At 40.5% G+C, this 27,651-nt stretch overlaps 1 protein-coding gene across 2 annotated transcripts in view; it reads right to left on the bottom strand.

Moving 5' to 3' along the window:
* Positions 1 to 27,651, bottom strand: part of RanBPM (Ran-binding protein M) — a 250,198-nt gene that overhangs the window by 166,777 nt on the left and 55,770 nt on the right. Inside the window, exon 2 of one of the 2 annotated variants that reach the window (XM_067140190.2) lies at positions 3,539 to 3,635. The exons of the other annotated variant lie outside the window; for it this stretch is intronic. The gene's annotated coding sequence lies outside the window, so the exon portion shown is untranslated. The remainder of the gene's footprint in view (positions 1 to 3,538; positions 3,636 to 27,651) is intronic. 2 annotated transcript variants of the gene reach the window in all.

The raw sequence follows: 27,651 nt of genomic DNA, 5'->3' as shown, positions 1-27,651 counted from the left end.
CTTATGTTCTGCATGCAACAATTTGAGGATTGTCACTGTATAAACCTCATCTCACTCACAACTACCGATCAAAATTTACTTGTGGGCAAGACACTCGCTGATACAAGTTAGGATAATTATGACTTAAAAAATTTATGATGTACCTAAAACCAAACAAAACTTTCTGATCCATTACTTTACTTATCTAGGTCCATTTGTGAGTAATATGTAAGTTTCTCCAGGAGGCAGTGGGTTCGAGTCCCACTGTCGGCAGCCCTGATGATGGTTTTCCGTGGTTTCCCATTTTCATACCAGGCAAATGCTGGAGCTGTACCTTAATAAAGGCCACGGTCGCTTCCTTCCCACTCCTAGGCTTTTCCTACCCTATCGTAGCCGTAAGACCAATCTGTGTCGGTGCGACGTAAATCAAATTGTAAAAAAAGTAAATAAATAAGTTTTGCTTCATATTTCTCATTTAACAAAAACAATGTGTTTACATTTCGAAGTCTTATTCATACCCTATAGCACTGGTTCCCAAACGTTTCGAGTTGGCACACCCTTTTGTAACTTCTAATCACCTCCACCTCGCATATACTGTGATTTATTTGAGAATATGTGAGAGGATTTCGAAATTCGGAATTGTACAGGAACGAATTATATCAAAGTCTAGGATGTGTGGTTGAAACAAGTATGTAAATTAAAATATATAAAAACAATGTGTCAACAAATTATCAATATCAATCTTTTTTAAAATTGGCTTTACGTCGCATCGAGACAGATAAGTCTTATGGCGACGATGGGGCAGGAAAGGGCTAGGAGCGGTAGAAAGCGGTCGTGGCCTTAATTAAGGTACAGCCCCAGCATTTGCCTGGTGTGAAATTGGGAAACCACGGAAGACCATCTTCAGGGCTGCCGAGAGTGGGTTTCAAACTCACTATCTCCCGAATACAAACTCGCAGCTGCGCGCCCCTAACCGCACGACCAACTCGATCGGTTATCAATATCAAGCTGCTACTTCAAATCTTAAGTTTTGGCCAGAAGAGAAGTTTTTTTTTTTTTTTTGCTAGGGGCTTTACGTCGCACCGACACAGATAGGTCTTATGGCGACGATGGGATAGGAAAGGCCTAGGAGTTGGAAGGAAGCGGCCGTGGCCTTAAGGTACAGCCCCAGCATTTGCCTGGTGTAAAAATGGGAAACCACGGAAAACCATCTTCAGGGCTGCCGATAGTGGGATTCGAACCTACTATCTCCCGGATGCAAGCTCACAGCCGCGCGCCTCTACGCGCACGGCCAACTCGCCCGGTCAGAAGAGAAGTAGCTAAAGATACAGGTAAATTAATTATTTCCCCCCCGCGCCAATTTACCTTAAGATTAAAACAACAATTTGCTTTAAAGAATTGAACGTATGCTTCAGTACATGAACACTCGATAAAAATGGAAGACACATGATGGAAGTACGGATAGAAGGATACCGAAACAAACCTTACAATATATGCGTACTGGAAAAGCATCTATTGGATATCCGATGGAATGATGGAAAGAGACATAACGGACCTCACGTTCTGATAGCTGTCCGCAGGATGATCAATTCAAATGCACAGGAACAATTATTTTAATTCCTAGCAGCCATTGTTGTTCGTCTTTTTTATTTCACAAGTTAACAGAACATCAACCGTATGGATCACGAGTCCTAATGCAGTATGTATATTCATTTCTCTATTTATCATGCCACATGTTTCTCTTTACTTCTGAGTAAGTTGTCTGTGCACCCTCTGTATATCCCTCACCTCCCCCAGGGGGCGCGCACCTCAGTTTGAGAACCACTACACTATAGAAAAGGAAACTGCGAAAATATATGATATCTTACCTTTCGCAAATTATCACACTATATAGTTAAATGTGTTCTGTGATAGTCGTAATGAGCTGATCTCTTTTGCTAGTCCAATGATGGAATGTTGAATTCAGACAATAGAATTGCATTTCATTCAAGTTCTTTCACCCTTATCACCTTACACGTGTAAGTCCCTTCATGTCTTACTAGCATCATCATGTTGTGATCAGGTGTCTACATCATTAATTACATTGGGGTGATATTTGTCCAATAGGGAATGAACATGTGAAGAGGGGAATTCCTCAAGGCAGTATTATCGGACCTTTATGTTTTCTTATATATATAAATGATATGAGTAAAGGAGTGGAATCGGAGGTAAGGCTTTTTGCGGATGATGTTATTCTCTATAGAGTGATAAGTTACAAGATTGTGAGCAACTGCAACGTGACCTCGAAAATGTTGCGAGATGGACAGCACGCAATGGTATGTTGATAAACGGGGTTAAAAGTCAGGTTGTGAGTTTCACAAATAGGAAAAGTCCTCTCAGTTTTAATTACTGCGTTGATGGGGTGAAAGTTCCTTTTGGGGATCATTGTAAGTATCTAGGTGTTAATATAAGGAAAGATCTTCATTGGGGTAATCACATAAATGGGATTGTAAATAAAGGGTACAGATCTCTGCACGTGGTTATGAGGGTGTTTAGGGGTTGTAGTAAGGATGTAAAGGAGAGTGCATATAAATCTCTGGTAAGACCCCAACTAGAGTATGGTTCCAGTGTATGGGACACTCACCAGGATTACCTGATTCAAGAACTGGAAAAAATCCAAAGAAAAGCAGCTCGATTTGTTCTGGGTGATTTCCGACAAAAGAGTAGCGTTACAAAAATGTTGCAATGTTTGGGTTGGGAAGAACTGAGAGAAAGAAGAAGAGCTGCTCGACTAAGTGGTATGTTCCGAGCTGTCAGCGGAGAGATGGCGTGGAATGACATTAGTAGACGAATAAGTTTGAATGGCGTTTATAAAAGTAGGAAAGATCACAATATGAAGATAAAGTTGGAATTCGAGAGGACAAACTGGGGCAAATATTCATTTATAGGAAGGGGAGTTAGGGATTGGAATAACTTACCAAGGGAGACGTTCAATAAATTTCCAATTTCGTTGAAATCATTTAGGAAAAGGCTAGGAAAGCAACAGATAGGGAATCTGCCACCTGGGCGACTGCCCTAAATGCAGATCAGTATTGACTGATTGATTGACACCGACTGATCAGGTACTTTAAGGTCTGCTTGGAAAGATAAGAAAAATGCAACATTCAGCTTACTGTCACTAAATTAATATTATCCATATCAATGCAAGAATGGATGCTGATAGTGACCACCTTGAACACCTATATTAAGCTACACTTTCCCCATAAATGAGATTTTCATTTCAATTTATTCCGAAGATACTAACGACTAGAGATTGTTTACGTTTTATTGGGCCCCTCTGTAGTTACCATTCCAAACGGAAAATTTTGTATGTTTCACACAAGGAAGCTTTCTACCAAGCAAATTTTAGTGAATGTCACTCTCTACCGGTATTTATCACAGAAGATTACTGAAACTCTGGGGAAAATGTGTGCCACACACTTTGAAAACATTGCAATCAAAGCAACTTTCAGTAGATTAAAAAGGAAGTACTGATACATTCTGATGACATGTATAGTATGAAGTGTTAAAGAATAGTTACATTAATGCGCCGCTTCACAGGAGACCACGGAGCTGGGCTGGTACAGCTGTGCAGCGTTCCTTACACTCTACTCGGCGAAAGAAAACTTTGATTCAACCTAAAAATATCAGAAATAGTTTATCTCAGTATACAATTGCTTGAATTTTTGAATTAATGTTTCTATAACGCTTGAGATGTCCATTTACTACAGATATATATATTTGTAAATGAAGACTTGCAGAGGGTACAGGTAAATTATTACTAGTCAACATGTACCTTGAAGGCAACCCCTTGACATTGTTCCGAAAGCCTTTACTACCATCTTAGAGACTAGAAAGCAAAATTCTGATGCAACCAGGAATAAACCATTACGGCATTTAATAAAATACTACTCCAAGGTCTGGATACCTTAACTAGTATTTCAGAAGGCATTGATTAAAAATGTATACTGTCTCCCACTTCTCCAATGACATGGCTACAACAAGTTTGGAATGTTATATCTTGAGATCACAAGCCATACGACCAATAGGTTTATGTGGAATTCAAACCACCAGGAATGACTTTTCTTACAAAATATATTGTGTCCACTGACTAGGACTAGCAAGACAGGAAGACCAATCTTTATTTTCCGCGAAGAAGAGTAAAGAATGGCTAAGGAATGTAGGTGTGAGCAGGTATTAAGGAGTACGAGGAAAAGTTGAAGAGTTTAATGAAGATAATTACGATTCTCATGTAAGCTTTCGAAAAGAAATTCTTTCTGAATATATATTAGACATGTTTGCGAAATTACTAACTGGTTTGACAGAAAAGAGTTCGGGTTTAGGAAACATCATTCCGGTGAAGCTCAACTTGTAGGATTCCAGCAAGATATAGTAAGATATTTTAGATTCAGGAGGTCAAATGGAGGGTATAGCAACTGACTCATCTAAGGCTTGTAAAACGGTAGATCATATGAGACTACTGAAAAAAATGAGTTCAACTGGACTAGACAAAACAGTTAATGATTGGGTAGCTATTATTCAACAGAATAGAACTCAGATAATTAGAGTACTAGGTGAAGCATTATCTGATCCTGTAATCATTAAGACGGGAATTCTTTAAAAAAGTACACGTACTATTGGACCTTTATTTATATATATATAAATGATATGAGTAGAGAAGTGAAATCTGAGATAAGGTATTTTGCAGATTATATTATACTCGTTAGTGTGATAAGTAAATTACGATACTGTGAGTGACTGCAAAAAGATCTCGACAATATTGTGAGATCGATAGCAGACAATGGTGTGATGATAAACGGGATGAAAACCCAGGTTGTGAGTTTCACGAAAAGGAAAAGCCCTCTGAGTTTTTATTGATTGAGTGGAAGTCCATCATGGGGATCATTGCAAATACCTAGGTGTTAATATAAGGAAAAATCTTCATTGGGGTAATCACATACACGGAACTGCAAATAAAAGTTACAGATCTCTTCGTATGGTTGTAAGGGTATTTAGGGGTTGTAGTAAAGGTGTAAAGAAGAGGGTATCCAAGTCTCTCGTAAGATCACAATTAGAGTATGGTTCCAGTGTATGGGACCCACACCACGATTATTTGATTCGAGAACGGGAAAGAAAACTGAAGAAAGGCAGTTCGATCTGTTCAGTCCTCATACCTTTTATAGTTTGTATTGAAACAATCAGTAACAGTATTCGCCCAGGAACTTTAGCTGTTCGTTTAGCCGCTAATATAATTGCAGGCCATCTCCTCCTAACTTTGCTAGGAAACACTGGGCCTCCGTTTGTTCTATCGACACTTTCTATCCTACTTATTGCTCAAATACTCTTAATAACATTAGAATCAGCAGTAGCAATTATCCAACCATATGTTTTTGCTATTTTAGCCACCCTCTATCCTAAAGATGTAAACTATGGTGACACACTCAAATCATCCATATCATCTAGTTAATCCAAACCCTGACCAACAACTATAGGAATAGTCAAAAGTGTAGTGTTACGAAAACGTTGCATAGAGTGGGCTGGAAGATATGAGAGAAAGGAAACGAGCTACTCGACTAAGCGGTATGTTCCAAGCTGTCAGTGGAGAGATGACGTGGAATGACATTAGGAGACGGATAAGATTGAGTGGCATTTTTAGAAGCAGGACAGCTCACAAAATGAAGATGAAGTTGGAATTCAAGAGGACAAATTGGGGATTAGGGATTTGAATAATTTACCACGGGAGATGTTCCGATAAACCTACAACCTGTTTTCCAGTCAATGACCGGGTCAAGGACGGGATAAATGAAGCCCCCAACTTGCGGCGAGGATAGGAATTGTGCCGGCTGCCGAGGCCTTTTGCACTCCTCTGGGGCGATGATTAATGACTGACAGATGAAATTAAATAATATTGGAGAGTGTTGCTGGAATGAAAGATGACAGGAAAAACCGGAGTACCCGGAGAAAAACCTGTCCCGCCACCGCTTTCTCCAAAACAAATCTCACATGGAGTGACCGAGATTTGAACCACGGCATTCAGTGGTGAGAGGCCGGCGCGCTGCCGCCTGAGCCACGGAGACCTCTATGTTCCGATACATTTCTAAATTATTTGAAATTATTTAAGACGAGGTGAACAACTGACAATCTGCCACCTTAGCGACTGCCGTAAATGCAGATCAGTGACGATACGTGTACTCTACACTCCATTCCTGAAATATTACAACGTTCCACAGCAAATGACATAGTGTCAACAATATTCAGCCCTGAAAATGCACTTGCAACAACGTATGAATCAACTGCAAAACTACATTCCCTCAACTAATAACCGAGGTCTGCAACGGATAGATCAACTATTAAATGAAACCGCTGGTGAAACTATAAACTTAAACTTTCTTCAGATCGAAGTTTAAGGGTGACCTTTCAGAAGATGTGTATCAACTCTGGCTACACAGAAGAACAGAATACCCTGATCTGGTGTCTGCCGTGCTGAATGTAATTACTCCTCTCTGTATCTCACTGTATTTTCATCATCGGTAAACAGTCCGGCTCCATGGCTACATGGTTACCGCGCTAGCCTTTGGTCACAGGGGTCCCGGGTTCGATTCCCGGCTGGGTCGGGAATTTTAGCCATCATTGGTTAATTTCGCTGGCACAGGAGCTGGGTGTATGTGCCATCTTCATCATTTCATCCTCATCACGACGCGCAAGTCGCCTACGGGAGTCAAATCAAAAGACCTGAATCTGGCGAGCCGAACTTGTCTTCGGACACCTCCGGCGCTAAACGCCATACGCCATTTCATTTCATCGGTAAACAATAAATTTACTGCAGTTAGTGACTTATTGTGTGTAACATACAACCAGACACTGAACAGTTAATTAACAGCAGACAGGTTCACACTTCTCAATGTATAGTGCAGTAAATTATAGTTTACGAACATTCTGTACAATCACCGTGAAATATGTATATGTTTATTAAAAAATAAACACAAAATTGTTCAAATGTAATATGTAAAGGGTAAGAGATTTCCATCTTTGTCCATTGGTTAATAGTATTTTTTAATAATTCCAAGGGCCTAACTGATATTGCAACTATAATGCAGTGCACCTCATTTTACGCTTTGTCCTCGAAAAAACAAATCACGTTACTTGGTTACGTCCTACTATTTTCACGGATTTCGGACACGCCGTGATGCCAAAAATTTTGTCCCGTAGGAGTCCTTTTGCGTGTTGGTAAATCGACTGAAACGAGGCTCGCATATCTGAACACCTTCAAATACTAGCGGGCTGAGCCAGGATAGAACCACCAAGTTAGACTCATTCTAGCAAGAATATTTCCTCTAATCGTTAAACAATAGTGTATACAATTGATGGGTAAAGGAACTGGCTGCCCTACTACTGTATATAGGTCTTCCGACTTTGATCGCCTCCTTAATACCGTACTGGATTTTTTAGGATTTTCCTACAACCAGACAACCTAGGATCCAACTATCCTGCGCGCTGATTGCTCAAACATTCCCCTCATTCTAACATTGTAAAGTCAATTTTCAATCAAGGAAAAATATGTGTTGTGTTCATTATTTACGGAGTCCGACTCGTTGGCTGAATGGTCAGCGTACTGGCCTTCGGTTCAGAGGGTCCCGGGTTCGATTCCCAGCCGGGCCGGGGATTTCGGGGATTTTAACCTTCATTGGTTAATTCCAATGGCCCGGGGGCTGGGTGCTTGTGCTGTCCCTAACATCCCTGCAACTCACACACCACACATAACTCTATCCTCCACCACAATAACACGCAGTTCCTACACATGGCAGATGCCGCCCACCCTCATCGGAGGGTCTGCCTTCAAAGGCCTGCATTCGGCTAGAAATAGCCACAGGAAAAAAATGTACGCAGGGCTACACCGCATGCAACTGATTAGCCTACACACAACCGGAAAACTTCCAGGAAGAAAGAGACCACGAGAAATCCACTCTACTAGCTAATGACCCAAGTAATGAAGTACTGTATCCTGATAAAAAAAACCTCTCATTCCCAAGTCCATTCCAAATCTCATTGAAGTCTTTGAGTCTTTGGTACAAACAACGTAAGGCAAGCTGGTATAAGTACCAACATATTTGGGGATGTGTGGGTTCTGGTTAATGCAGCAAGGGTGAAGTTTCAGGAAGCGGAGATTTTTTATCAGTGGAATGCTGTGTAGGAGGGATACTGACTGGAGGGTGATTGGGGATTTAAATGAGACTATGGAGTGGGTATGTGGGAAACTGGGAGTAAAATTTCTAGATCCTAATGGTTGGGTAGGAGATTAGGGATCTGCGCTCAGACGGCCTTCACATAAACCGCAGTCGTACGTACTATATAAGTTAGGAAATGTGTTTGGAAGAGTAATAGGGAGGTACATTCAAGGAAGCGGGGTGGTCTAGGGAGCGGGGATAAGGGTACCGAGATCTGGAAGTCAAGTAGGGATGACAAAAAATGAACTGTAGAAGTATTGTAAAGAAAGGAATATAATTAAGTAATTAAATAGATATATACTTACCAGATATTGTGATAGGAGTCGAATCATCGCTGAGAAATAATATTATGAATGCAGAATTTTTCTCACGGAACTGGAGTGTGTATCGTAGAGATAGGATAGGAATGGTGGGAGGGGGAGTATTCATTCGGTGAAAGAATGTGTAAGCAACGAAAAAGTTAAAGATGACAAACATGAAATTCTACGTGTAATGCTCCTCTCTAAAGATAGTAGGCAACTTGATGTCTTTGGAGTGTTAGACCGGGAAAGGTTAGCGTTGACGCTGATTCAGAATTATTTGATAATCAGCTATGTGGGAAACGACATGGAAAGGAATGTGATTGTAGCGGAAGATCTGAATTTATCGGATGTCAAATGGAAAGGAAATGCGAACGACAGGAAGCATGACCAACAAATGGAAAATAAGCTAATATGGGAAGGACAGCTGATTCAGAAAGTGATGGAACCAACTAGAGGGAATAATATCCTGGTCGTGGGGCTGGTAAAACCAGATGAGCTCTATAGAGAAACCGAAGTAACAGATGGTATTAGTGATTACTTATGTATTAATTTATTAAATTAAATAACACGATACGCCTGTAAACTTCGATTTAAAAAGAAGTTAAAGATAATACAAGGTAATTTCACTGGATAATTACGGTACTTAACAGTTTTCGGATTGTTGCTACATGCACATGGTAGTTGTGTAAATAAATACAAAATAGCTGATTACTTTATCCCGATAATTTGTAATCTTAGTTCCCTGCATACTTTGTACTTTCCACCTTCGTGTATTTTTCGAGTAAAAGTTAATAATCAAATTCCCATTTCCCAATAATATTGCAGTTCAAGCTCCCGGCGTAGTTTTGACAGAAATTATTGTAGACAGCCTCTTATTTTACAGCATTTAAGGACACTTATTCTCCGTCCCGCGTGGTAGGGAAAATAATAGTAATCAACCAGCGGTAAAAATTCATATAACCACATTTCAGTTGAGATTTGTAGTGTAGATACAGTATATTTAGATAGTACCGTATCTTGCTTGCTATATTCGTGTGTATCTTTCGTGTGCATCTATTAGAGCATAGTAATAATAATAATCTGTCTAAGCATTTAGCTTTGTTGGTAATCTATTAGTACAGTAGTTCTTGCAAATTTCAAACTTGCAATTTTCATTTCTGTTTGTGCTTAGTAGTATTTAGTAACTACGATACGTCTGAACGCAGTTTAAAATTATTGTAGTGTACTGTACAGTAGTAACGGTATACGAGTCATATCCTATTAGAATTTAGCGTGCTTACTATATTATTGTAAAATATTTGTGTAGTACTGGTATAGTAGAAACTCTTACTAAAATTCTGTTGTTGTAATTAGGATAGGCTTAATTGCAGTTTAGGATTGTGTAATTATTGTGTATTCCTTTCGGTATTCAGTAATTAACAGGAGTTATTATCCTGTTAGGGTGTTGTAGGATAAAAATAGAGTACGACTAAGTAGTATTGTAGTATAGTACATTAATTACCTTATTGTCGTGTGATCTTTGAGTACTATCCCAGGCAACATATTCCTCCCTTCATTTATTTTTAGCAAATAAGTTATTTTATTTTTCCTTTTCTTTTCATTTTTTTTCCGTAAAGAACGGCTAAGGAGTGCAAGTGTAGAACTGTGGGTGTGGCGAAGCATTGAGAGGAAGGGAGAGAGGAGTTTGAGAGTTTGAGGAAGATAATTAGGATTCTCACAGAAGACAGGAAGGAAGATAGGACTCGCTCAAACAATGTACAGGTTACAGTAGGTGTACAAGAGGGAGGGGAAGGAAAGAGGAAGTTGTAGAAGACAGGTGGTCTAATGTTCTAAGGGGAAGGAGATTGCAGGCTAAGGGTTCTATTCAGGATCAGAATTCAGGACAGGTGTATGTGCGAAATCGGTACGAGCCACTCCAGGTAGAACAACAGAGGGAAGATGAGGAACAGGGAACTGTTGCTGAGATGTGTGGAAGTAGAAGGGAGGGAAACGGTAGGAAAGGGAAATGTAGAGTAGAGGAGAAGAAAATACAGGTGGAACAGGGTCTTGGAAAGGAGAAAAGAGAGGAGGAAGTAGCTTCTGCAGCTATCAGGAAAGATAGGACTGACCAGGAGGGGAGGGGATCAAATGAGGTGGGGAGGGTTGAGGCACTGGTCATGGGGGATTCCATCGTTAGTATGTGGGGAAAGTGTGTGGAGGAAAGGGAACCAGGGTAGAGTGTTACCCAGGAATTAGGTTGAGGCAGACGTTGAGGAAAGTAGAAGAGAGGGAGGAGGGAAGGAGAAGGTGGTACTGTTTCACGTTGGTACCAACAACGTAAGGCAAACTGATTAAGTACAAACATAGCTGGAGATGTGTGGGATCTGGTTAATGCAGCAAGGGTGAAGTTTCAGGAAGCGGAGATTATTATCAGTGGAATACTGTGTAGGAGGGATACTGACTGGAGGGTGATTGGGGATTTAAATGAAACTACGGAGTGGGTATGTGGGAAATTAGGAGTGAAATTTCTAGATACTAATGGGTGGGTAGGAGATAGGGATTTGCGATCAGATGGTCTTCACTTAAACAGCAAGTGGTACGTGTAAGTTAGGAAATTTGTTTGGAAGGGTAATAGGGAGTTACATTCAGGGAAACGGGGTCGCCTAGGGAACGGTGATAAAGGGACAGCGAAATAGAAATCAAGTAGGGATGACATAAAAATGTTAGTGTTGAACTGTTGAAGTATTGTAAAAAATGAATAGAATTAAGTAAGTTAATAGATATATATATTTACCAGATATTGTAATAGGAGTCGAATCAAGGAAGAGAAATGATATAATGGATGCAGAAATTTTCTCACGAAAGTGGAGTGTGTATCGTAGAGATAGGATAGGAATTGTGGGAGGGGGAGTATTCATTCCGGTGAAAGAAGAATTTGTAAGCCACGAAAAAGTTAAAGATGACACACATGAAATTCTAGGTGTAAGGCTCATTTGAAAAGATAATAGGCAACTTGATACCTCTGGAGTGTACAGACCTGGAAAGGGTAGCGTTGACACGGATTCAGAATTATTTCATGAGATAATCAGCTATGTGGGAAACGACATGGAAAGGAATGTGATTGTAGCAGGAGATTTGGATTTACCAGATGTCAATTGGGAAGGAAATGCGAACGACAGGAAGCATGACCAACAAATGGCAAATAAGTTAATATGCGAAGGACAGTTGATTCAGAAAGTGACGGAACCAACAAGGGGGAAAAATATCCTGGATGTGGTGCTGGTAAAACCAGATGAGCTCTATAGAGAAACCGAAGTAATAGACGGTATTAGTGATCATGAAGCTGCCTTTGTCGTAGTTAAAAATAAATGTGATAGAAAGGAAGGTCCTAAAAGTAGGACTATTAGGCAGTACCATATGGCTGATAAAGCGGGCATAGGGCAGTTTCTAAAAAGTAACTATGATCGGTGGAAAACGGTACATAAAAATGTAAACAGACTCTGGGATGGGTTTAAAGCAATTGCTGAGGGATGAGAAAATACGTTTGTACCTTTAAAGGTGGTAAGGAATGGAAAAGACCCGCTTTATTATAATAAAGAAATAAAGAGACTACTAAGGAGATGCAGACTGGAAAGAGTTAGAAATGGCTGTGGAAGTAGAGAGAAATTGAAGGAACTTACTAGGAAATATAATCTAGCAAAGAAGGCATCGAAGGATAACATGATGGCAAGTTTTACTGGCATTCATGCAAATTTTAGTGAAGAGTGGAAGGGTATGTATAGGTATTTTAAGTCAGAAACAGGTTCCAAGAAGGCCATTCCAGGAATAATTAATGAATAAGGGGAGTGTGTATGTGAGGATCCCCAAAGGCTGAAGTATTCAGTCAGCAGTATGTATTGTTGTTTACAAGGATAATGTCCAGATAGAGGAGGAGACTAATGCTAAAGAAGTATTAAAATTTACATATGACAACAACGACATTTACAATAAGATACAAAACTTGAAAGCTAGAAAAGCGGCTGGAATTGATACGATTTCTGGGGATATATATATCTGAAGTACTTATCTGATTATTATTTGGTTGAAGGAGCTATACCAAATTAATGGAGAGTTGCTATAGTAGCCACTGTGTATAAAGGAAAGGGTGATTGACATAAAACTGAAAATTACAGGCCAGTAAGTTTGACATGCGTTGTATGTAAGTAATCTTTGGGAAGGCATTCTTTCTGATTATATTAGACAAGTTCGCGAAATTAATAACTGGTTCGATAGAAGGCAGTCTGGTTTTAGGAAAGGTTATTCCACTGAAGCTCAACTTGTAGGATTCCAGCAAGATATAGCAGATATCTTGGATTCAGGAAGTCAAATGGACTGTATCGTGATTGACCTGTCTAAAGCATTTGATAGGGTGGATCATGGGATACTACTGGTAAAAATGAGTGCAATTGGACTAGACAAAAGAGTGACTGAATGGGTTGCTAAATTTCTAGAAAATAGATCTCAGAGAATTAGAATTATGACCCTGTAATAATAAAGAGGGGGATTCCTCAAGGCAGTATTATTGGACATTTATTTTTTTCTTATATATATATAAGTGATATGAGTAAACAAGTGGAATCAGAGGTAAGGCTTTCTGCGGATGTTATTCTGTATAGAGTAATAAATAAGTTACAAGACTGTGAGCAACTGCAATGTGACCGCGATAATGTTGTGAGATGGACAGCAGGCAATGGTATGATGATAAACGGGGTTAAAAGTCAGGTTGTGAGTTTCATAAATAGGAAAAGTCCTCTCGGTTTTAATTACTGCGTTGATGGGGTGAATGTTCCTTTTGGGGATCACTTTAAGTATCTAGGTGTTAATATAAGAAATGATCTTCCTAAATGGGATTGTAAATTAAGGGCACAGATCTCTGGGATCTAGGGGTTGTAGTAAGGATGTAAAGGAGACGGCATATAAATCTCCGGTAAGACCCCAACTAGGGTATGGTTCTAGTGTATGGGACACTCACCAGGATTGCCTGATTCAAGAACTGGACAAAATCCAAACGAAAGCAGCTCGATTCGTTCTGGGTGATTCCCGACAAAAGAGTAGCATTACACTGGATACCGTGGTTCAAATCCCGGTCACTCCAGGTGAGATTTGTGCTGAACAAAGCGGAGGCGGGAAAGGTTTTTCTCCGGGTACTCCGGTTTTCCCTGTCATCTTTCATTCCAGCAGCACCACACTCCATTCTCCTTTCATAGCATCTATCAGTCATTAATATATCACTTTGGGAGTGGCGACCCCATCGTACTAACAGCCTATATATGCTTCATTCATTACATTCCTGAACTGGTCAATGACTGGAAAACAGGTTGTAGGTTTTCATTTTCAGTAGCGTTACAAAAATGTTTCAAAGTAGGGGCTAGGAAGAATTGGGAGAAAGAAGACGAGCTGCTCAAGAAACCTCCAGCAATCCAACCAGAACATCACAACGTGCATTGAATTATAAAAGAGGTTCGCATTGTTGACCTCCGACTTTATTACCGAGCCTACTTATATCGCCGGTGCAGAGATTGGCGCAAATGGTCGAAGACATTGTTTGGAGTCGTATCAAGCGTATGGTGAAAGAGACTCCTGTATTATCAAAAGATGACCTTACTACACAAATCCACGTAGCAACTGAAATAGCGAGCACACAACCACACGTCTCAGATATTAATATATTTACATAACACAAGAAATATAGAGCTAATATTTTCAGAAACAATGCCGAAACTGAAATTTTCCACATAGCCTTTTTCAGAAAGGAAATGCATTTCTATTACATAAAACACCATTTCACAAAAAACTCGCTACACTACGGTAGTCCATGCACAATCAGGAATGCAGTCTATCTGCATTATTGTCACTGCCATGGACTCGTGCGACCTCACTACCCCGGTATTCACCTAGCGACACTTGTCGGATGCCAGTAATATGTTCAAATAGATGTCACGAATAAAACCGATGGCATCCGACGTACACAGTTTCTTCACTAAATGTAGATACGTCTTCGTACCACTTTGTCGTTTGCTTGGTCCCATGATCCTAATGACCAAGCCAGTATTGGGTCCACCTACACAGATGTAAAACGGGCATGACGGATCGTCGCTAAGGTATCTCTTTTGGCCTATCGGGCATCTTCGAAGGCAGATTTTCTGTTCTCGAATGGGATAGAAATTACAAGATTAAAGATTTGCCGTCCTTTACAATAACCAGGTTTGGACGAACACTTTGATCTTAACCAAGACGTCGCGAAGTGATAACACTGAAAATAAATACATACATTACATACATGGGAAGTTTTCATTACCCCCCGGAAGGGGTGTAACGCCCTCTCTTTGGGCAGGAGATTTGGGCGGGTTGAAGGATATTTGATGGATGTGGGAAATGGGCAGATAGCTATGAGGAAAGTGCGGAGTCTTTCGTGTATAAGATGAATGCGTGTTGTGGTGGATGATAATGTGCTACAGGTGTACTTCCAAGATTTTCAGTATGTCGATAAGGGACACTAGCCATGTTCTTATAAACACAGACTAGCAAGAACTATGTTTATTCTACTATGTTTTGAAAAGTCGAAGAAAATTTCCTGATCACACATAATATTACAAAAATCAGCAATAACCTGTGGATTCTGCATGAATATGTTTATATCGGGGATATCCAATGAAAGGAGTTTTCTGAAAAATTGTCCAGCACCATGGCTGAGTGGCCAGTGTCTTGCCCTTCGGTCCTCCGAGCCCTGGGTTCGATCCCCACTAGGATCGACGGATTTTAATTTTAAACGATTAATATCTTCGTTCCCAGACTGGGTGTTTTTGCTGTCTCGAACATTCCTGCAAATTATGTACCATACACAAAACTAACCACCACACTAACACACAGTTTCACATACATGGCCGATACCACCCATCCTCATCGGAGGGTCTGCCTAACAAGGATTGTACTAGGCTAGCAAAAATAAGAACTATTATTATGATTTATTATTATTATTATTATTATTATTATTATTATTATTATTATTATTATTATTATTATTATTATTATTATTATTGAACAAATGCAAACAGTTCTTTTCTTCAGAAGATCCAAACTTCTGACTTCAGTACCCTCAAGCTAGTATCTCGAAAACAAAAAATTCATAAAATTTGCTACAATTAATTCTGGACCTACTTAAGATACAGTAGCTTGGAAACCTTAAATGTTCTCATTCAGAAAACTTAATTAGGGGAGAATCTAATTGCTTAAAACTGTTGAAAACTACTGATTTTTTTCAGACATATCAAGACAAACCAATTTTCAGCGCCAGCGCTCCGGCCTCTCACCGCTGGATTCCATGGTTCAAATCCCGGTCATTCCATGTGAAATTTGTACTGGACAAAGTGGAAGCGGGACACGTTTTCTTCCGGTACTCCGGATTTTCTTGTCGCCTTTCATTCCAGCAACACTCTCCAGTATCACTTCATTTCATCTGTCAGTCATTAATCACTGCCCCAGGAGTGCGACAGGCTTCGGCAGCTGTCACAATTCCAATCCTCGCTTCATTCATTCCATTCCTGAGCCGGTCAAATGACTAGAGAACAGGCTGTAGATTAGATTTATAACTGCATGTCGTTCTCTCGGATGAAGATTACAAATAGATTATTTATACTATAAGGGACAGACTTATCTTCTAAGCTCTTCTTAACCTTCAACTAGCGTGGAGGACTTGGGTAACGTAAATGGCGTGGTACAGGTCAAAATGGCCAACCCATGCTAGACACAAACAACCGTGTGGCGCAGCGATCAGCTATATCAACTAGCCTTGAGTGTAATAATAATGTTATTGCCTTTACATCCCACTACCTACTTTTACGGCGCTTGTGGTACCAGATACCTCAGGATACATTCCGCCACCTTGCTGAGTAGATGCTTCGCCAAGCGGCCACGTTTCTACGGGCAAAAGTTTCGGGATTCTAACCCTTATCTCCAGAATGCAAGCTTAAAACTACGCGACTCGCACCACGCTGCCAATTCGCCAGGTAATAAAAACATGGCATGTGATAGGAAGTCTAGGTTCTGGTTAACTCTACACTTAACTCACTCTGTCTCGAACATAGAGAACACCGACATAAATATTCCCTGCTTTGTGACACGGTTTCACAGGGGGCGTAATAGCCGAGCAGCATAATCACTGCGTTCTCATTAAGGAGACCGCGATTCGAATCTCGGTCAACGCACGTGGGATTTAAAAGTGAAAATAGGCGTCCCTGTGGTTCGGATTCCACGTGAAACAAGAGGTCCCGCGAGTATGATCACAATACCGGGAGTCAATTATAATTTCAATATTGATCGTCTTTTATTTGGTCTACACAGGAACCACGGTTCTTAAATTATAGTAAAAGAAATTTAGTATGTACCTGGAGAAAGATCAACGGTAGCCGTACATGCATAGGCTATATACACGTTTTTTCGTGAAATGTGGGACCATACCCTTAATAAATATATTTCAGATAGGAAAACTAGCACTGCGGCCTCATTCATGTCGACACCCTTTCCTTTAAATCGCTAAAAAGTAAGTCGAACCATTCTCGCCTTATTCTTTTTTTTTTTTTTTTTTTGTTGCTTTACGTCGCACCGACACAGATAGGTCTTATAGCGACGACGGGACAGGGAAGGGCTGGGAGTGGGAAGGAAGCAGCCTGGGAGAATGCAAAGCGTAAGTATTTGAAATGATCCATCTGTCCCCGTTTTGTTCTTCCTGACAATCAATCCTCCTGCTTTTGTTCACATCATACATCATCTGTTTTCAAGCTCAGATATTGGATAACAGGCTTTCAGCACAGCTAACCATTAAGACCAAGCCGTCAACATAGGGCAAGTTGCTAACTGCATTTCCACCCAACTTAATCCCCCCCCCCCCCTGTCAATTTGCACTAGGAGACGTTCTGGCCAGCGCAGCGACCCATGCTTCATTGCAGAACAGCAAACCGTCCCGACGAGAGATATCATGGCGTGGGGTGCCATTTCCTACTATTCTCGCCCCCGCACTGGTGGTGACTGCAGGAACCCTGACGGCGTTCTCGCCCTTCGAGAACGTTTGGGACCACATTGGACGGCAACTTTGGAGGGTCAGTTACGCCAGCTGTGGCAGGATCTTCTTCAGAACATCTGACGTCTGTATGCCTGCATGGCCGACGGTATCGCCATCTGTTTCTGTGTTATAGGGTTGTCCAAGCCGGCCTAAGTGCATCCTACAAATGTCTGTTACACTGCAGTAAATACTTGATGTTGTACAATATCTGGATATTTTTCTTATACTACCATGTTCTGTGCCTGTACCCACTTAGGTGCCCCCTGCGATTGCTCCTTCTTTGTGCGCTATGTTAGTTTTACAAACAAGTGTATATTAAAATATCCCTAGATATTTTAAGTTGAACCGGAAAGTATACAGCCTGGTACAAGACGTTTGTAAAATATGTTAGTAGAGTGCTTCAGTGCCCTTACTGCGCAGTTGGACAAACTGGGAAAACAATCCTTACAACTGGAAGGTTTCATATATTCCCTACAATATTATTTTTATTGCAATAAATTTATCAATTACATGCTTGATTTTGATATTTTCTAGCTTTTCGGTGGTTAAATGGGTGGGCTGTTTCATTCTTACCCAAATATCTTCAACGAAATGTACAAAATAATTACGAAAATCATCTGGATTGATCTGTATTTTGGACTATTTAATATTTTATATTTAAATTAACTACTCTCCTAGCCTTGCTAAGAAACAAGCGACGAAGTCACTTGATCACAATTAGATGCGCTAGAAAAGCTGAAGTTGCAACCCAGTCGCAAGAACGGAACCAGTTAATTCGATAGGTCACGCTGTAGAGCGAGATAGGGAGAGAAAGAGGGAAGGGAGGGTATAAAATTGTGGATATAGTCCTCAAGAAGATAAACAAAGCTGATTTATGAAACCTACGGTACGTGTATTAATGTAATGCAAAGTGAAGTGCAATAAGATTGATAGCAAGTTAAACTGATGGTGAAGACTTACAGTGTTTCAAACGATGAACTAACGTTTACCGAACGAACGCGCAGTTGATATTAAGTGAATCTGAACTTGTATAGGTGAGCATATTTGTAGTTGAGGAGTGGTTTGTACAGACAAAGCCATATAAAAAGACTCTGGAAAAGGGGAAGGCATATTTTGCCATGTATAAACTCCACGCATGTGATAAGAGTTTCTGAGGAGTCTGAACAAATATGGACAGTGAAGGAAGAAATTAACCGTTAGTACGATAAGAAATTAACAATTATTCTGCAAGTCGTGACCACAATGTGATTTCCGGCGAGTGAAATACTCAAATGACTAATAAAGTAAAACTGAGGTATGATAATGTGTGGCATGTGAATCGAAGGAGCGATAGAACTTGACCCATGTAACTTCCTAAGTAAAACGTTATGTTAAGAAAGTGCTGTGTAATGATACGTTGTGTATGTAACCGTTTACATCGTAACTGAAGTATTTACAACCTAGTTTGTAGGAAAATTAAAGGAAGCCATTGGGCAAGAGACTCCGAAATGCATTTCTTATAACTTCCGATTCGCAAGCCCATACCCGCCATCTGACAATCTTAGGTGTAACCAATGTCATGTGCGTAGACTATTACTGCTTACAGCGGTTATTTAAAACTGATATGGACCAGAGTGAACTATTTAAAGGACCTAGAACTCAAGAATCCACCACCTCTCAGTTTAGAGCAGTTTTAAGTCTATAATTATAAAATGGAAGGAGAAAATCGTAACACAGGGACAGATGAAGACAAGAACTTGAAAGCAAAAAGTGTGAGATTAGTAGAATTGGCATTAAAACCCCTCCATTCTGGTCAGAGAAACCACATATACGGTTCTACGAAGTGAAGGCGCAGTTAACTATGGATAACTGCGGAAGGAGCGAAATTCCATTACTTAATAGCCCAGCTGAAACCAAAATACGTGGGAAATATTTGAGATACAATAATCGGAAACAAGGTAAATAAATACTCTGCAGCAAATAACGACTTCTTGGCATATAAAAAACCGAGGATAATGATATTAAAAGATTAGTTGCTGGTATCGAGCTAGGGGATAAGCCAAGCCAGATACTAGGTATAATGAAAATTTTGGTAGGAATAGATGTCTGTGATAAAGTTCTACGAACTCTGTCGCTAGAAGAACTTCCCGACTCAATAAAATATCCTCGTAGTTAGCAAGGACTGCCTTGACCAAGCTGCCGTTATGGCAGACAAAGAGATGAATCCTCGCAGTGAAATGTGCATTATCATCGGGGAAGCTACGAAAGATGCGTCAATGGATGAATTATTTGCTAAAATATCGCAGTTAGAGCAACAAATAGCAGGAATATCAGTAAGGAGATCTTGCAGCAGAAATCGAAACCCATACCACAGACCTCCAAGTAAAGGCCACAGTTTGAGTAGCAATACGAGGAAATTCGACCCTAATGGCAGGTTATCTTACTACCATTTAAATTCAGATGAAAATGTACCCAGCACCCAAAGTCGGTAAGTTGAACAAACATTTTAAATTATATGCTACGAATTAAACTTCGATATTGTACCCGTCTAAATGGTGCCTCAGTTAATTTGGGAAAGATGGAAAAATTTTATTACGGAATATTGGTTTACGAGAGTGCGTGTATCAGCTGTTACCGTGCCGTGCCGATGGGAGCCAGCCGAAATTAGGTCAACAGCTGTTGAAGGCCGCCAGCGCACGCAGTTACGTCACCTGACACACCGGCAGACGAGAGGGGAGTAGTATTGTCGAAAAATCCACTCGCAGCTGTGAAGGACGAATCACGGCGCATGATGGCCAACAGCCAATGGAAATAGAGGAAGGTGCTAGAAAATCTTAGGATTTTTCTAGAACAAAGTCGAGGAAGAGTCCCTTGTAGCGCTGTTAACGGAGCGGTTGTTTACGGAGAGGAGGCTCCGGGCGCTTTCAATCGTTTGCCTCCGGAGAACCTCCGATTGAATTGCAAGCGCGTAGTTTGAACTTGGCACGGGAGAAATGAACGAGCATTTGTACAGGAATTTATAACTTGTCGCTATTAATGTGAAAAACTACGCCCCTCCGTTAATACTTCAGTTATTTGGCGATATTACAAATAGGCCTAGCATTCTTACGTACAGACATAATAATTATGTAACAGAACCTCCGATTGAATGACAAGCGCGTAGTGTGAACTTGGTACGGGAGAAATGGAAGAGCATTTTCTCAGGAATTTAAAACTTGTCGCTACTATTGTGCGAAACTAGGCCCCTCAGTTAATACCTTAACTATTTATCGATATTACACATAGCATTCTTACGTACAAACATAATTATGTATTTTCTTAAATATAAACATGTTATAATTTAGGCCTTGTCCGTGACTGTAAATTACTTCGTTATGAAATAATTAATACTATTATCATTGCATGCCGGGCTGAGTGGCTCGGACGTTTGAGGCATTGGCTTTCTGACCCCAACTTCGCAGGTTCGATTCTGGCTCAGTCCGGTGATATTTGAAGATGCTCAAATTCGTCTGCCTCGTGTTGGTAGATTTAATTACACGTAAAAGAACTCCTGCGTAACCAAATTCTGGCATCACGACGTCCCCGAAAACCTTATAAGCAGTTAGTGGGACGTAAAGCCAATATTATTATTATTATTATTATTATTATTATTATTATTATTATTATTATTATTAGTATTATTACTAGCTGATGTACCCGTGCTTCGCCACGGGATTCTCAGAAAGACTGACTTGGTGGTTTTCCTAACTGAATTCAACATAGGTCATTACAAAAACGTCAGTAGGAATGTAGCGATTGAAAGCAATGTTATCATATAAAATACTCGATCAAATGAAAAACCGCACGCTTTCTCACTTTTAACGAACAGTACTGCGGTGCCGAGCTAAGAGTCCAAAGTTCCAGAACTGGAATAACCAGGTCGCAGACTGCCGTGACCACTCCTCTGTCATTATTTCGTTAAATATGCACACTACTCATTCCAATCAGTGGCTCAGAGTAGGGATTTTATAGCTCGAATACAATGATGAACCAGTGTGTTACGTACCAGATATATCAGAAAATGTATGAACCAGAGGAATGGCATGCTAAAGAAGAAAGTTATCTTACACCCCAGCTACTTCCCACCAATATACAGGCAGGCTGTTACAGTCGGTACGACCAAGCGAGTTGGCCGTGTGGTTAGGGGCGCGCAGCTGTGAGATTGCATCCGGGAGATAGTGGATTCGAATCCCACTGCCGGCAACCCTGAAGATGGTATTCGGGAGATGATGGGTTCGAGCCCCACTGTCGGCAGCCCTGACGATGGTTCTCCGTGGTTTCCCATTTTCACTCCAGGCAAATGCCTCGACTGTACCTTAATTAAAGCCACGGCCGCTTCCTTCCACTTCCTAGACCTTTCCTATCCCATCGTCGCATAAGACCTATCTGTGTCGGTGCGACGTAAAACAACTAGCAAAGAAAAAAAAAACATTGAATGACAAGCGCGTAGTGTGAATTTCATACGGGAGGAATGAACGAGCATTTTCACAGGAATTCATGACGTCGCTGTTTTTGCGCGAAACTACACTCCTTCTTTAACTTTTTTTAATGCTATTTGTTCGGGGCGTCGACCTATGAAGATCCTTTGCCCCTATTTGCACCATATATGAGGAAACCTGCGTGTATTATGTAAATGGCGGTAGGGTAAAGTGTTTAATGCGAGGAAAGGAACGTTAAGGATGACACAAACACCCAGTCCCCAGGCCAGGGATATTAATAATTTACAATTAAAAAAACTGACCTGGCCGGGAATCGAACCCGGGGCCGCCGGGTGACAGGCGGACGCGTTGCCACCTACACCGCAAGACCAATGGTTAGGAGTCGTTTGTGCCATGTTTTACACAGCAGCATTTACAGATTTGAACCACTAGAACTCCTCCCTCCGCTCGTAAATAATCATCCCTTACTTCTGCCACGTCTTTCACGTGTTTTACATATGTCCAGAAATTAAAAACGAATTCAAATTTAACTTGAAATTACTGTATTCTAGCGCCAATATAATGGGAATATTTCCATAATAATGATAATAATAATGAACGAACCACTGTGTAAGTTCTGCACAGGTAGGGCCTGTACTTTTCTGAGGAACAACTGAACCTATTAAGATATATTGTTTGTTGTATCTACAGGGTTTATACCTACAGGTATGTGGGGTATGTATTATATGTCGATATAATTGCATTTTCTTGATAACAAATGAGAGGATGCATTAATTATTCTGAATGACTATACGTTCTTTGTTAAGGGGTATTGTATGGAATATCGGTGCTATAGATCAATTTTTGTTTATGTAGGTAACGATTTTTATAGGGCGCCTACATTCATGGACGTAAGTTTGAAATTACAGCCCACTAAGTCCTTACACTCGGAGCTACTGTTGCGAATAGAGCTGGGAAGGGAGCAGTTGCTCCTATGATTGCAATCGGTAGTGCGAGTGAGCGCTCCCTCCGGTATTCTCCGGTAGTAAACTGTTGCTGGGAAACCAATCGGTGCTTCGGCACGCGAGCGGAGGGCGAGCGGAGGACGGAGCAACAGTACTGAATGTGTGCCTCGCTTGCCGTTCCATCCGTGGTGCGCAACGGATGTGCTAGCGACATAGTAAATACTGCTTTATAAGTATGACGAAGGAGAATATAGGAAATATATACATTCTCATTTATCGTTCGTGTTTCATTTGTCGATTACTTTTGTAAAAATTTGCTTTACGTCATGCCGTCTTATGACGACGATGTGATAGGAACGGCTAAGGAGAGTAATTTCTAGGCGTGAAAATGGAAAACGACGTAAAACCATCTTCAGAGTTGCCGACAGTGGGGTTCGAACCCATTTTCATCCGGAAGATAGTGGGATCGAATCCCACTGTCGGCAGCATTGAAGATTGTTTTCCGTGGTTTCCCACTTCCCCTCCAGGAAAATGCCAGGATGGTACCTAACTGAAGGCCACGGCCGCTTCGTTCCCACTCCCAAACCTTCCCTATCCCATCGTCGCCATAAGACTTATCTGTGTCGGTGCGATATAAAACAAAACCCAAAGTCTCACGCTCCAGGACACTGTCCTTGAGGCGGTATAGGTCCGAGGGAACACCCAACCCGGGAGGGTAAATTGATGGAAGTATTATTATTATTATTATTATTATTATTATTATTATTATTATTATTGTACTCCCATAACCACTTCTGTGGTTTTCTGTGACGTTAAGGTGCCGACATTTTGTCCCACAGGAGTTCTTTCATGTGCCGGTACAGTAGCGGCGATTAGGGGGGGCGAGAGGGGACAGTCGCCTCCCTACTTTGTGGAGAAAACTTTGCATTTGTATTCCATTTTAGCTGGATGAAACAAGGTATTATAGGAATTATTAAAACAAGCAATTTGTACAAGCCCTGTTGTCTTATCAGCTAATTATTTGCTTTAATTAATAACGAAATTATTAGCGGAAATACGCAACAAAGTCGTTCATGCGGTTAACTGATTTGTATAGCGCCACAGCGAGTACTGTAGTGGAGACTTTGTATGTGCTGTGAGGATGGGTACGCGTGCATTCGTTAGTCTGGCGGTCTATTTAGTGTCAGTTTTTTTAGGTTGTAGTCAAATACTAAATGAATTTAATTATATAATCACGCCGTACGTCTATTTAATTGTAATACATGTGTAATATTGTTCCTCTCGTGAAAGTTTTATTGTATAGTATTGAATCAAAATCTCATAAATATTATCAACACAAGTTGGTAGGCTGAGAATCTTTACCTCTCTGTCGAAATTCCATTTAGTAGCTTTTTTTTCAGTTTTAATGTATAACGTATATACCCCCCCCCCCGCTATATCTCACAAACTGGGGTACTTTGTTGTCTTTACATTTTCCCCCCCTACTTCTAATTCCCAATCGCCGCTACTGCCGGTACACCTGACCACCTTCAGGTACCGCCGAGCAAAGTCGGAATTGAAACCGCAAGCTTGAGCTCAGAAGGCCAGCGCTTTACCGTCTGAACTACTCAGCCCGGTACAGCATATAACCAGTTTCAATCAGTTCGTACTCTTCAGTAAAAACTGAAATGGCGTATGACTTTTAGTGCCGAGAGTGTCTGAGGACAAGTTCGGCTCACTAGATGCTGGTCCTTTGATTTGACGTCTTTAGGCGATCTGCGCGTTGTGATGTGGATGAAATGATGATGAAGACGACACATACACCCAGTTCCAGCGCCAGCGAAATTAGCCAATTAAGGTCAAAATTCCCGAACCTGCCGGGAATCGAACCCGGGACCCCTGTGACCAAAGGCCAGCACGCTAACCATTTAGCCATGGAGCCGGATGTACTGTTCCGTAATAAATGGAGCTACGAGTATAATTAATGTAAGAACATCGTATATAATACATGTTTACATGCAATGGAATATAATTACCACTTAAACTATTTTACTACCAGTATTAATAATATTGTTAACGCATTTGCAACAGTATAATTTATGCCAATATTCAATCTACAGTATTCTATCCACCTGCACCTATTGCAAACTGAACGTCAGCAGATCAAAATCTGTTATTCATAACGTAACAAATAATGCGGCGATCTTGAAACGACTACATCATTTGAATGACAAACGTAGGGGAACACGTGCATCTGTGGAATTAGTACTAAAATCTAAATTGTAATTCCTCCTAAGGTCACCGTTGCAACATTGCCCACATCTAAGCATTTGAATTTTCCGCCAGTGAATTCAATCGGAGGACTACCGGAGGTCTCCGGAGGAGAGCTGTAATCGTATTATCCGATTCAATCAACAGGAGGTCCGCCTCCTCTTCACAGCGCTAGTCCCTTGTGAAACACCGAACAGTACAGAAGAGTACCTTACGAAACGACGAACAGAACAGTTTTGAAGAACGTCGTACAGTCGTATTCTTACGGAGAAGATGAACAGTGCATTCTCTACGGAAATGAAGAGTATTGGCAGACGACGTTAATACCTGTATAATTCTCGTATGGTACAACCATTGCTTTATTTGAGTGCCAGTGCAACTTGTCGTTAGCTCAATGCAGTATCCAGCGAGTTTATTACAGCCGCACATTTTCCCGTGTGGAACTTGCTGAACCGCAGACAGTTCGTGTGTTCATTGAAGCCGAGTCTTATAACAGAAACTCATGGAATGTTCCATTGGGCATTATAAAGGAAAGGCACGATCTTAAGGGAATATTCGAGAAGTAATTTGGCCTTTAAACATCGTAGTAACCAGTAATATTATGTGTCAGCTGTAAGACGTATCGTAACTAGGTGAATGTGTTTGGAAGTCGAAGCTAATAGTAAACCTGGACCTGAAAATACATCGTTGCACCAGTTAAGTGTTGTGAATAATTTAGTGAGTTACAACTAGTGTGGATCCTATTGTTAATGCAGAATTTCACTTTCAGCTATCTCCGTGAAACCTAGCAGCCAAGATGCAACGAATACGAGGAAAAGATTGGAATTTTCCGGAACTTTGCTGGAGTAATACAACGATGCTGGATGTAGCCATAGTCATGATGGATTAAACTCCAGTGTGCACGCCAACACGATGACCTTGTACACCTGTAAACCACCATAGCTGAAAAAGAGGACGCCGACGCCCATAGCAGCATCCCGACGCCACGAATTTTCATCGGAACTATAAGTGCCGTTGTAAAATTTCTTCTCTTTTAGTAGATGCCTAGTAGATTGTATTCTTGCTTAGAGGAATGTAGTTTAGTAATGTTGTACTTAATGGTGATGGTAGAGTATTCATTCCCTCGTTGATTTGTGATTTCAATATTGTCCTATCTTTGCATTTTCTTGGAATAATGGTTTCCTTTTTTTCAAATTCGGTGATAAGTAATCCCTGTTGCCAGAGAGTTGACAAGGTCATAAGTAATTACGATCTTCAAAGGAAATTATAAGGGATTAAGACCTAATAATAATGAGAATAATAATAATAATAATAATAATAATAAAATAAGGTTATAATAATCATGACAAAGACGATGTGATTAAAATAGGAGTAAACTATGATTAAATCGTAATCTTAAAAAGCTGTTAGGGATGTATGATGATTGATACTAGAAGGGAAGGTAATCGACGAGTAAAGGTCGATTCACACATCTCCGGGACGTGACGGCGCTCTCCGTGCCGTGACGGCATCTTCCGTGAAAATAAAATATCGTCGCCATGTAAACGAAGGGATGAGTTCATACACTTCCGTTGACGTCATTCGCCGTGACCTTCAGTGCTTCTCCGTGATCCGTGCCGGCAATACGTATTCGCTCGCCAACGATATTTTCTTGCTTTCACGGACGTGATTTCTCTCATCGCGCCTTCCTGCTTCTCTGCTTTCGTAGAGTACTGAAGTTATCTGTGTACGTTTGAACTTTATCTTCCAAAATGAAGGACGAACTGCTGATTGAATTAGTGAAGGCACGCTCTTTTCTATATAATTTAGCTGATTCAAAATATATGGATAGTGGTTTGAAGAAGCGTGTATGGGAGGAAATTGGCGAGAAAATGGAAGCTGAAGGTAGGTAACCAATTTTTTCTGCTTTTAAGATTAAGAAAATCAGTCTGTCTGTACATAGACACCGACTTTAGCGCGACAAGGCACTTTCTGCCCCCAACCTACAAAGTCAAGGGCATTAAAAATTAATCAACAATTTCATTTATTTAATTTTTCAAGTAATTAAAAGCAAATGTAGTGCACTAATATCATTAATACCTTCTTCTCTAGTAGTTGTAGTAAATAATTTACTAATACCTCACTTTATTGCACAACCTTCCCCCCCCCCACCTTCTAAATGTTTAACAAGTCGACGCCTATGTACCTGCGACAATGTGAATATCAATCCAAATTTAATATAGTTATAAACATAACATTATAAACAATAGTTATAACAATTATACGAGTATAATCATATACAGTAGGCCTATATAAAATAATATAATAATCATAAGATACTAATTATGTTACTAAAAATTGACATTCTCAGAACTTAATATACTAGCATATCGGGAAGGTCTTCAGCCACTCACTAAGTGA

The sequence above is a fragment of the Anabrus simplex genome, chromosome 2, assembly GCF_040414725.1.
Source record: "Anabrus simplex isolate iqAnaSimp1 chromosome 2, ASM4041472v1, whole genome shotgun sequence".
Taxonomy (NCBI): Eukaryota; Metazoa; Arthropoda; class Insecta; order Orthoptera; family Tettigoniidae; genus Anabrus; species Anabrus simplex.
The sequence above is the reverse complement of the archived record's forward strand: the minus strand, read 5'-3'. Positions and strand labels throughout refer to the sequence as shown.